This window comes from Salmo salar, chromosome 27, assembly GCF_965601325.2.
Source record: "Salmo salar chromosome 27, fSalSal1, whole genome shotgun sequence".
NCBI lineage: Eukaryota > Metazoa > Chordata > Actinopteri > Salmoniformes > Salmonidae > Salmo > Salmo salar.
The window spans coordinates 5,692,464-5,705,726 of record NC_138317.1 but is presented as its reverse complement, the minus strand read 5'-3'; the positions used below and the strand labels follow the sequence as shown (position 1 = coordinate 5,705,726).

Here is a 13,263-nt window from a genome sequence, read left to right as displayed (position 1 = left end):
AGAAAGAGAGAAAAATTACATATAGACCGTCCAAACTCCAGGGAGTGTTTCACAAAACTGAGCAAACATGTTGAACATACATGGAGCACATGTGTGTCTGCGTATGCACATGCGAGTCTAGTAGGGGAACAGTATGTCCCTCAGAGCACTTTAAGGAGGAGGAATTATTATTGGTTCTTTGCTCCAGCACTCTACTGAATTTTCAACACTGCATTCCTTGAAAAACTGCTCCCTCTTTAAAGGCCCAAAGCAGCCGTTTTTATATCGGTATAATTTCTGGTTAACAACTAAGTACCTTACTGTAATTGATTTTTATTAACATTGGCAAAAATTGCTTTTTAGCAAAAAAATATTTATCAAGCAAGACTTTTTCTAGGGCTGTCTGGGAGTGGTTTGTGTGGGAAGGTTAAAACTGAAAACTAGCTGTTATTGGCAGAGAGGTTTGGAACTCTTGTTGCTATTGGTCTATTAACCAATTTACCGCATGTTGATATCACCATGGAAAGCTGAAACTCCTGTCCATGAAAACCTTCTGATTAGAAGTTCCTGCGTAGATTGTATTTTCAACCAGCAACTATCAGGAAATAACACTGATCAAATGTTTTCACACTTTTAGTTTCATCAGCTGTTGTACAGCTGTTCTACAACACAGGCAAAACCGAACTTTGACTGCACTGGGACTTTAAAACGGCTTAATCTTTATTTATTTATCTTGTGTTCATAAAACACCATTGATTGCAATTAGTGGTTCGTTTCTCATTACCTGCCTAAATGCTGAGAATGTTTTTGAAAGCCATTATTGTAGTCTTTCTATAAGGTAATGGGGGATTCAAAACCCTTAGGCTACTAGTGATTTAATAATAGGGAATTGTGCTGACTATGCTGTGCTCGTAGAAATACAATGAATAGAACTCATTCTAGATCTGTTGCTGTGCTGCACACTTTCACTAGATCAAATAGTACAAATCTAGTGAAATCAAACTGATAACTACCGCTAACCATGTATAAACTGCTGTACTGAACAAGAAAACCATCTATTTCCCGATTTGAGTCAGCAGCCAGGAACATGACATTTAATATCTAATGCATGTGAAGATCACATGTCAACTTGAACATGTATCCGTCTATGCATGTGCACATGTGCAGTTCACTTTGTGGTTGCAGGGTATATGGAAGAACTGGCGAGGGGTCTGAGTGTTAGCTGTTAAACCGGTCTAAATGGGGTCTCAGAATTAGGGCTGTGACAGTCATGGAATTTTGGATGAAGGTAATTGGCCAAATGACCATGGACACCATAATAACCATTCGAATAGCCCCCAAAAAGTTGTATTTAATAAAAAAATGTATACACACTTTATACACTCTCCTCTCCTCCACTCCTAACCACATGTGCTACCTTAGAAGTACATCACATCAGTCATTGGCTTCATCAATAAGTGCATCGATGACGTCGTCCCCACAGTGACCGTACGTACACACCCCAACCAGAAGCCATGGATTACAGGCAACATCCTCACCAAGCGAAAGGCTAGAGCTGCCGCTTTCAAGGAGCGGGACTCTAACCCAGAAGCTTAAAAGAAATACCGCTAAGCCCTCCAACGAACCATCAAACAGGCAAAGTGTTAATACAGGACTAAGATCGAATTGTACTACACCGGCGCTGATGCGCATCGGATGTGGCAAGGCTTGCAAACCATTACAGACTGCATAGGGAAGCACAGCCAAGAGCTGCCCAGTGACACGAGCCTACCAGACGAGCTAAACTACTTCCATGCTCGCTTTGAGGCAAATAACACTGAAACATGCATGAGAGCACCAGCTGTTCCGGATGACTGTGTGATCACACTCTCCGCAGCCGATGTGAGTAAGACCTTTAAACAGGTCAACATTCAAAAGGCTGCAGGGCCAGATGTATGACCAGGACGTGTACTGCGAGCATGCGCGGACCAACTGACAAGTGTATTCACTGACATTTTCAACCTCTCCCTGTCTGACTCTGTAATACCAACATGTTTTAAACAGACCACCATAGTCCCTGTGCCCAAGAACACTAAGGTAACCTGCCTAAATGACTACCGACCCGTAGCACTCACATCTGTAGCCATGAATTGCTTTAACCTGTTATGGCTAGGGGGCAGTATTTTCACGGCTGGATAAAAAACGTACCCGATTTAATCTGGTTACTACTCCTGCCCAGTAACTAGAATATGCATATAATTATTGGCTTTGGATAGAAAACACTCCAAAGTTTCTAAAACTGTTTGAATGGTGTCTGTGAGTATAACAGAACTCAAATGGCAGGTCAAAACCTGAGAGATTCCTTTACAGGAAGTGGCCTGTCTGACCATTTCTTGAACTTCTTTGCCATCTCTATCTTTTACAAAGGATCTCTGCTCTAACGTGACACTTCCTACGTCTTCCATGGGTGCTCAGAGCCCGGGAAAAAACAGAATGTCGTCATCCCAGTCCCAGGCTGAAACACATTATCGCCTTTCTCAAGTGGCCGATCAAGGGACTGTGGGCTTAGGCGCGTGCCCTGGCCGCCCCCGTCTTTGTGATTTTTTCTCTGTTTGCCGAAAAGGAGATTCCTGGTCAGAATATTATCGCTTTTTTACGAGATAAATTGCATAAAAATTGATTTTAAACAGCGGTTGACATGCTTCGAAGTACGGTAATGGAATATTTAGAATTTTTTTGTCACGAATTGCGCCATGCGCGCCACCCTGATTTACCATTTCGGATAGTTTCTGGAACGCACGAACAAAACGCCGCTATTCGGATATAACGATGGATTATTTGGGACCAAACCAACATTTGTTATTGAAGTAGCAGTCCTGGGAGTGCATTCTGATGAAGACAACAAAAGGTAATCAAACTTTTATAATAGTAAATCTGATTTTGGTGAAGGCTAAACTTTCCGGGTGTCTAAATAGCTAGCCCGTGATGGCTGGGCTATGTACTTAGAATATTGCAAAATGTGCTTTCACCAAAAAGCTATTTTAAAATCGGACATATCGAGTGCATAGAGGAGTTCTGTATCTATAATTCTTAAAATAATTGTTATGCTTTTTGTGAACGTTTATCGTGAGTAATTTAGTAAATTGTTAGTAAATTCCCCGGAAGTTTGCGGGGGGGGGGGGGGGGGTATGCTAGTTCTGAACGTCACATGCTAATGTAAAAAGCTGTTTTTTTATATAAATATGAACTTGATTGAACAAAACATGCATGTATTGTATAACATAATGTCCTAGGTGTGTCATCTGATGAAGATCATCAAAGGTTAGTGTTGCATTTAGCTGTCTTCTGGGTTTTTGTGACATTATATGCTAGCTTGAAAAATGGGTGTCTGATTATTTCTGGCTGGGTAGTCTGCTGACATAATCTAATGTTTTGCTTTCGCTGTAAAGCCTTTTTGAAATCGGACAGTGTGGTTAGATAAAGGAGAGTCTTGTCTTTAAAATTCTGTGAAATAGTCATATGTTTGAAAAATTGAAGTTTTTGTATTTTTGAGGAATTTGTAATTCGCGCCACGCCTATCATTGGATATTGGAGCAGGTGTTCCGCTAGCGGAACGTCTAGATGTAAGAGGTTAAAAGGTTGGTCATGGCTCACATCAACACCATTATCCCAGAAACCCTAGACCCACTCAATTTGCATACCGCCCTAACAGATCCACAGATGATGCAATCTCCATTGCACTCCACACTGCCCTGTCACAAAAGGAACACATATGTGAGAATGCTATTCATTGACTACAGCTCAGCGTTCAACACCATAGTGCCCTCAAAGCTCATCACTAAGCTAAGGACCCTGGGACTACACACCTCCCTCTGCAACTGGATCCTGGACTTCCTGATGGGCCGCCCCCAGGTGGTGAGGGTAGGTAACAACACATCCGCCACGCTGATCCTCAACACAGGGCCATGCTCAGCCCCCTCCTGTACTCCCTGTTCACTCATGACTGCAAGGCCAGGCACAACTCCAACACCATCATTAAGTTTGACGATAACAGTACGGTGGTAGGCCTGATCACCGACGACGACGAGAGCCTATAGGGAGGAGGTCAGAGACCTGGCCGTGCGGTGCCAGGACAACAACCTCTATTCAGCATTTCACTGTGAGGTCTACACCTGTTGTATTCGGCATTTCACTGTAAGGTCTACACCAGTTATATTCGAGCATGTGACTAATAACATTTGATTTAATATAGAATGAATAGAACGGGCGTCCCCATTCAAGTCAATGTTGGCATAATAGGTACTCATAGAAGTACCTATTAAAATATGTCCCAATGGGCCCTGGTCCAAAGTAGTGCACTATACAGAAATAAGGTGCCATTAGGGACGCATCCTAACAGTAGTGGTAGTTGTGAGGAGGGGATGTACAATCACACTAATGCAACACCAGACTCCATTAACAATAGTGTCTCGGAGTTAATCTTCTGACAGGGGAGGGAGAGGCTATTCAGTAAGCCAGTCATCTAAGCTATACGCTCTTGTCGGGGATGAACAAGACACACAGATAATTTGAATGGACAGTCAAGAAACCCTCTGCTAAACAGGTGTCCACATAGTGCAACAACTGTAAAGTATCAACCATCTATAGGCAGTCATCCTGACAAAACACTGAACTACAGTATCAAACTACTAAAACACACTATTTCATTATTCTAACCATGACACGGAATGATGTAGCCTAATCAGTAAGATATGAAGCAAATTCCTATACTGTACACGATCACCTATATGTAAATCACATCACACCCTTTATGAGTAATTGCATACATTCCACAGCACCTACATCTTCAACCCTGCATATCCATCTCTCCATTATTTTATCAACTCTGTCTGCATCCCAAATGGCACCCTATGCCCTAAAGTAGTGCACCATGTAGGGAATAGATCTGTCACACTTTATTAGTTATCACTATACATACTATAGTACCTAAACCTTCAACCCTGCATATCTCCCCATTCCTTTATCAACTCTTGTCTCGCACCACACACCAGTCGCAGGACTCTGGCACAGTGCCTGTGTCCCAAATGGTACTATGTTCCCTACAAAGTGCACTACTTTTGACCAGAGCCCTATGGGCCTTGGTCAAAATAGGGAAAAGGGTGTCATTTCAGATGCACACAGCCCAGTGATGCAGATCCCTGCTGCTAATGAACAACCACCAGGGATGGTGCTACTGCCAGAGGGAGGATTTCACGCACTGATTATAAACAAAGGAGTCTCTAACAACCTATCACAGTGGATCTCTTCACCGTGTTCATGATTCCAGGCTACAGCCAGACTGGCATGCAAGAGAGCTTGTGGCCAAGTTAGAACCATCACGGAACCATTGACTGCTAAGATTTTTCTCTTTCAGGACAGGATGGAGAGATACCACACCCTATTCAGCCTAGACTTGGACATGCACACAACTGCAGTAAACATGCATTAATCAAGTCTATTGAATTGTATTACTTTTCATCAAAACAGTACAATATACTGTACAGCCCTACAGCAGGCACTGGAGCAATGCGTTTTGAAAAATCATCTGAGAATAGACCAAAAGCTATGACTTTCTCCTATGTGGTCCACTAAAACCTTCGTAAACATGTAGCCACAGTTTATATTTCCAAAAAACGATGGATAGAGGACAATTTTATGCACTTTTTGACAGTGAGGAAATAACACATTTTCAGACCTCGTTGAAGACCGAATTCGGCCTCCGGGGGCAAAATGAGTTTGACACCACTGGCCTAATGGATCCCCTGAGCAATGCCTGGGCACACCCTTTCAGTCCTGTTGCTTCCATCCACCACCACCCAAAATAGCAATGTCAGCGGGGGATGAGGGGCACTTGGCAACCGTACTCAGAGAGGAGTATGGATGAAGTTTATACCACCGGTCACGGCGGGCCGCCACTGCTAAATAATTGCCGCCATGCCCAAACATATGATTAAAAAAATAATACATTTTAAGTGAAGGTCAAATGTTTTCAGTGGAAACTTAAATGACTAAACCCAGATATAAAGTATGTAGAACAGATAATGGAGCTTTATAAGATCATCTTTGAGAACTAACAACCACCAAAATAAAAACTTGATAATCAGGGAGAATCAACAAAAATAAATGGCATGGGGCCCAAATTATTTTATTATAATGTTTGAGTCACTCAGATAGCATAAGAAAACCGCATAAACCATGGAAAAATATGTATAACTGCAGGATATAAGTCTACTCATGTTTTACTTTTAGAGAAAAAAATATTTTTGTGTGTGTCAATTTTGAATAGGGTGACATTTGGGATGCGACCTGAGTGAAAGCAAAAGGAGATAATATCTACTCTGATTAATGACCTGTCCCATCATCTTCCTGATATTCTCCTCCTCTATTCTCAAAACAGCTTAGCTGTGGGGTCTGGCATACCTATACTGTAACCAAGGGTTGTTAGAGTGCACTGTAGGTACATTTTTGTTGTCACTTGTACTTTCATAACCTCGTCCCTAGTCTCAATTGCTTCCGAGAGCCTGCTGGTGGACGAGACTTTCATGAAATTGCTTGTTCATAACAAAATATATTTAATCATTCTTCAATGCACTGAAATTACACTTCTCACAAACTAGTCATCAAATCAGGTTTTCTGGTCAAAAGTAGTGCACTAATTGCATAAGATTGCATAACAACATCCCTAGGTAGCGACCCAAATGGCACCCTATTCCCTAAATAGGGCACTACTTTTGATGGGCCCATAGGGCTCTGGTCAAAAGTAGTACCCTATGTTGTGCACTATGTAGGGAAAAGGGTGCCATTTGGGATGAAGCCCTAGTCTCTCATTTACGTATGATCAGTGCAGACACAAGCCCTACCATGGTGAAGCCGATGCAAAGGAAGGCTCACCATTACTCAATAAATGGAATGTAATGACAGTTTTTAATTAGTAATGCAATTATCTTTGGGACTCTGTGAGAACCACAGACATTTGGAACAAAGCTGGGATTTGAAATAAAAAAATATCTGCCTCAATGTTTAAAAGAGAAAGTTGGCATAGCTAACCGCTGAGCTGTTAGGTAAATGAGGAGTAACCGTTGGGTGAGAGAGGCAAAGGGCCCACTGAAGGAGATGATAGTAGCTGACAGATAATCGGGGAGTTCCAGAATAGTGGTGCTAGGAACCACATGCCATCTACATTCAACAGCCAAAACAGACCTAGCCTGGGGGAACCAGTCCCTGAGAAACAGCACAGACACACAAGAGGGGCAGTGTCTTTTGGCTTTTAACACAATTGAAAAACATTAAGATTTTGTTGATTATAGATCATGTGACCTGGCCAGGAAACGCCAGTTATAACAGACACCTGGTCAGGAAAAACACCCATTCCAAATATGATTACATGCCAAAGACAGATGCATATGGCACACTGTTCTTAACGCCTCTTGCAGACAGTATAAAACACAGGTAAAAAAAAAAAACAAGAGAACCAGGGGTTGGAACTGATTTAGGGAACAGAACCAAAAACACACATTTTTCGAGGATCAGAATCAGAAGCGGGAACGAAAGTGATCTATACTGTTCCGGAACAGAAACATTATTTTATGGGAAGTATGGGAACCGGTTAATAACGTTATTTTACATTCCGGCCTTTTTTTCAGTCCCACCAAAAACGTAAAACATAGTGCCTATGCAAAGCCTTCACTCTGTCACTCAGAAACTTATTCCAGTGTCTGCCTGCCAGCTGAAAACCTTTGCCAGTGTGTGTACGTGTGTAGGGTACCTGCCTCTCCCCCTCTGAAGCATAGCCTACAGGTGTAATTCAGAAATTAGGGAGAGATTTTTAATTACAGAATATACACTTTTTCAATGCTAGTTAGTTAAGGATACTATAGATATCACATTTCACATTAGATGTATTAACTACTAAAGGTGTGTTTTTAATTCTGGTGCCGCTCTGCACACATAAGCTTGTTAGCTAGCTAGCACTGGTCCAACGTTAAGCCAACTGTTGGAATTTCAAAGACATTCAAAGTTCTTCCATAGAAGCTGCTCGTACTAGGTATAATTCTGTGGGCCTAATTCATATATTGCATGTCATAACAAGATGCCCAGTGCTTCAAGCCAAGCCAAGCCTCCCGCTCCACCCGCTCTTGCTCTCTCCCTAACCCGCAAAATTTCAGTCGCATCTCGCGCCCTACACTTGTCTGGCCATCGTGCATGTAAACAACTATAGCTTGGTGATGTAACTTAGTGTTGAGCTAAATGCACAAAAAAAAAATTATTTCAGAGGTTTAAAAAGGAACGATATAAACCGCTATTTTTTCTGGGATGGAAAAGCTTCAGAACTTTATTTTGCAGTTCAGAACAGTGGAATAGAACGGGAAAAAATGGTTCTGTTCAGAACGAAACAAACTCCTGCAGAGTACTGACACCTGAGAAAGTCCATAATCCTGCAGCTCTCACTCCCTTTTCCTAAGGGGTCACAAAACCCTTCCCAACTGTGCGAACCTTAATGGAAAAGCCACAAAGTGGTTTCTTTGCCTTTAGAAGGTCAATTGTGTCTGTGTTCCATTCAACATGAGTCACCCATGCCTTCCCTGAGAGAGCAATGAACGTGGAAAGAAATATGGAACCCATGCAGGCACACTATGGACACCCATTGCAGGGCTAAAACTATGCTGCAGGGGAATGGTAAAATATTTGTTTTCCTATTTTCTGAGAGTTCGATGGTAGAATTGTGCTCTCCTGACTCATGAAGTGCTTCTCTACTGCTATTCCACCAATTATAAGTCTGTAGAGTGGAGTGGACAAAACCACCAGTAGAGTGTGGTGTACCAGTAGTCTACATGTCAACTCACACTACCCTCTATTGGAGACAGGACCCTAGTGGGGACAGGACCCAAAGCACTCTGGGGTTCAGGTGACAACACAACACAACACAACAAAGCTCCCAACAAGTATAAAGGTCCTAGGGTGTGTTCCAATTCCAAATGGCAGCCTATTCCCTATATAAACCACTACTTTTGATGAGAGCCCTATGGGACTTGGTCAAAAGTAGTGCACTATATAGATAATAGGGTAGGGGAGAGTGGGTTAGTTGAGCCAAAGGGGTAAATTGAGCCACTCTTGTTTCTAGGAAACCATACACAAAATGTATAATTTTACCAAATATTTAGGAAGAGGTCATAATTTCATGGATTTTGTGAAGGAAGAAACCACATGGAAAAAGAGGTAATCAAGTCAGGTACAGAAAAATAATTTTAACCAAATCAAAATAATTTATTGTGTTAGAGGATTCACGATGCTTGTATCTAAACCAACGTAGATCATTTTAAGTATTGTTCTATACATCAGTTGAGGTCTCTATACGCTTCAATATGAGGTCCTACAAATGGCGCCAATGGTGCTGTTTTATCGGCTCCTAACCAACTGTGCTATTTTGTGTGTTTCTTCACATTGTTGGTTAGTTATTTTGTACATAATGTTGCTGCTACCGTCTCTTATGACCGAAAAGAGCTTCTGGATATCAGAACAGCAATTACTCACTTCGAACTGGATTAAGATTTTTTTCTTTAATGAGTCCTATGCGAAGGATATACTGCTTCTCCGAGACCAGGCCCAAATCCCCGTCATTCACATGAAGAAAAGACGGAAATACAGGAGGCGGAGATTGAGGTGCCTTGTTAGTTGTTAGAATTCGTCGGCGAGTGGGTTACCTATCTCTACCATCCGTTCTATTGGCCAACGTGCAATCACTGGAAAATAAACTGGATGATCTCTGTTCGAGACTATCCTACCAACGGGACATTCAAAACTGTAATGTCTTGTTTCACGGAGTCGTGGCTGAACGACAACAGGGATAATATACATTTTGCTGTTTTTTTTTCATTTATTTCTACCAGCATGTCACATGTGCAACCAGAGCGAAAAAAAACTCTAGACCACCTTTAATCCACACACAGAGACGCATACAAAGCTCTCTCTCGCCCTCCATTTGGAAAATCTGACCATAATTCTATCCTCCTGATTCCTGTTTACAAGCAAAGACTAAAGCAGGAAGTACCAGTGACTCGCTAAATACGGAAGTGGTCGGATGCTGAAAACTATTACGGACTACAAAGAGAAACCCCGCTTGGAGCTGTCCAGTGGTGCGAGCCTACCAGATGAGCTAAATGCCTTTTATGCTCGCTTCGAGGCAGATAACACTGAAGCATGCCAGCTGTTCCGGACGACTGTGTGATCACGCTCTCCGTAGCAAATGTGAGCAAGACCTTTATACAGGTCAACATTCACAAGGCCACGCGGCCAGACGGATTACCCGGACGTGTACTCAGAGCATGCGCGGACCAACTGGCAATTGTCTTCACTGACATTTTCAACCTCTCCCTGACTGAGTCTGTAATGTTTCAAGCAGACCACCATAGTCCCTGTGCCCAAGAAAGTGAAAGTAACCTGCCTAAATGACTACCGCCCCGTAGCACACACGTCGGTAGCCATGAAGTGCTTTGAAAGGCTGGTCATGGCTCACATCTACACCATCATCTCGAAAACGCTAGACCCACTCCAATTCGCATACCGCTCCAACAGATCCACAGATGAAGCAATCTCAATCACACTCCACACTGACCTTTCCCACCTGGACAAAAGAAACACCTATGTGAGAATGCTATTCATTGACTACAGCTCAGTGTTCAACACCAGAGTGCCCTCAAAGCTCATCACTAAGCTAAGGACCCTGGGACTAAACACCTCCCTCTGCAACTGGACCCTGGACTTCCTGACGGGCCACCCACAGGTGGTAAGGGTACACAACAACACATCTGCCACACTGATCCTCAACACGGGGGCCCCTCAGTGGTGCGTGCTTAGTTCCCTCCTGTACTCCCTGTTCACCGACGACTGCATGGCCAAGCACGACTCCAGCACAATCATTAAGTTTGCTGACGACACAACAGTGGTAGGCCTGATCAACGACAACGATTAGCCGATAAGGAGGAGGTCAGAGACCTGGCAGTGTGGTGCTAGGACAACAACCTCTCCCTCAACACGAGCCAGACAAAAGGAGCTGATTGTGGACTACAGGAGAGGGCTGAACACGCCCCCATTCACATCAAGGGGGCTGTAGTGGAGCGGGTCGAGAGTTTCAAGTTCCTTGGTGTCCACATCACCAACAAACTATCATGGTTAAAACACACCAAGACAGCCCTCGTTGGAAGCCTGTGTTTCAGACATAAGGAAGTGGATGGCTGCAAATGTTCTACTTTTAAACTCAGACAAAACAGAGATGCTTGTTCTAGGTCCCAAGAAACAAAGAGATCTTCTGTTGAATCTGATAATTAATCTTGATGGTTGTACAGTCATCTCAAATAAAACTGTGAAAGACCTCGGCGTTACTCTGGACCCTGATCTGTCTTTTGACGAACATATCAAGACTGTTTCAAGGACAGCTTCTTCCATCTACGTAACATTGCAAAAATCCTAAACTTTCTCTCCAAAAATGATGCAGAAAAATTTATCCATGCTTTTGTCACTTCTAGGTTAGACTTGAGTGGCTGCTGCCAACATACTGACTCAACTCAAGCCACTTTAATAATGAGAAAATTTATGTAATCAATTTATCACTTGCCACTTTATATTATTTATATTAGATAATGTTTACATAACCTACATTATTCATCTCATATGTATATACTGTACTCTATTGCATCTTGCCATCCTGATGTAATGTATCACTAGCCACCTTAAACAATGCTGCTTTATATGTTTTCATACCCTACAATACTCATCTCATATGTATATACTGTACTCCATACCATCTATTACATCTTGCCTATGCCGTTCGGCCAACACTCATTTATATATTTTTATGTACATATTCATATTCATTCCTTTACACTTGTGTGTACAAAGTAGTTGTTGTGGAATTGGTAGATTATTTGTTAGATATTACTGCATGGGCGGAACTAGAAGCACAAGCATTTCACTACACTTGCATTTACACCTGCTAACCATGTGATTTGATTTGACTTCTGCAATGCTCGACTTTCCGGCTACCCGGATAAAGCACCAAATAAACTTCAGTTAGTGCTAAACACAGCTGCTAGAATCTTGACTAGAACCCAAAAATGTGATCATATTACTCCAGTGCTAGCCTCTCTACACTGGCTTCCTGTTAAGTCAAGGGCTGATTTCAAGGTTTTACTGCTAACCTACAAAGCATTACATGGGCTTGCTCCTACCTATCTTTTCCGATTTGGTCCTGCCGTACATACCTACACATACGCTACGGTCACAAGACGCAGGCCTCCTAACTGTCCCTAGAATTTCTAAGCAAATAGCTGGAGGCAAGGTTTTCTCCTATAGAGCTCTGTCTACCCATGTGAGAGACACCTACCCATGTGAGAGACACAGACTCGGTCTCAACCTTTAAGTCTTTATTGAAGACTCATCTCTTCAGTAGGTCCTATGATTGAGTGTAGTCTGGCCCAGGAGTGTGAAGGTGAATGGAAAGGCTCTGGAGCAACGAACCACCCTTGCTGTCTCTACCTGGCCGGTTCCCCTCTCTCCACTGGGATTCTCTGCCTCTAACCCTATTACAGGGGCTAAGTCACTGGCTTACTGGTGCTCTTCCATGCCGTCCCTAGGAGGGGTGCATCACTTGAGTGGGTTGAGTCACTGACGTGATCTTCCTGTTGGGGTTGGTGCCCCCCTTGGGTTGTGCCGTGGCAGAGATCTTTGTGGGCTATACTCGGCCTTGTCTCAGGATGGTAAGTTAGTGGTTGAAGAAAACCGTCTAGTGGTGTGGGGCTGTGCTTTGGCAAAGTGGGTGGGGTTATATCCTGCCTGTTGGCCCTGTCCGGAGGTATCGTCGGATGGGGCCACAGTGTCTCCCGATCCCTCCTGTCTCAGCCTACAGTATTTATGCTGCAGTAGTTTATGTGTAGGGGGGCTAGGGTCAGTCTGTTATATCTGGAGTATTTCTCTTGTCTTATCCGGTGTGAATTTAAGTATGCTCTCTCTAATTCTCTCTCTCTTTCTTTCTCTCTCTCTCGGAGGACCTGAGCCCTAGGATCATGCCTCAGGACTACCTGGCCTGATGACTCCTTGCTGTCCCCAGTCCACCTGGCTGTGCTGCTGCTCCAGTTTCAACTGTTCTGCCTGTGGCTATGGAACCCTGACCTGTTCACCGGACGTGCTACCTGTCCCAGACATGCTGTTTTCAACTCTCTAGAGACAGCAGGAGTGGTAGAGATACTCTGAATGATCGGCTATGAAAAGCCA

General features: G+C 43.1%; 1 protein-coding gene across 5 annotated transcripts in view; it reads right to left on the bottom strand.

Moving 5' to 3' along the window:
* The window catches only part of pleca (plectin a), a 183,447-nt gene that overhangs the window by 109,869 nt on the left and 60,315 nt on the right, over positions 1–13,263 (bottom strand). The gene's annotated exons all lie outside the window — the stretch shown is intronic.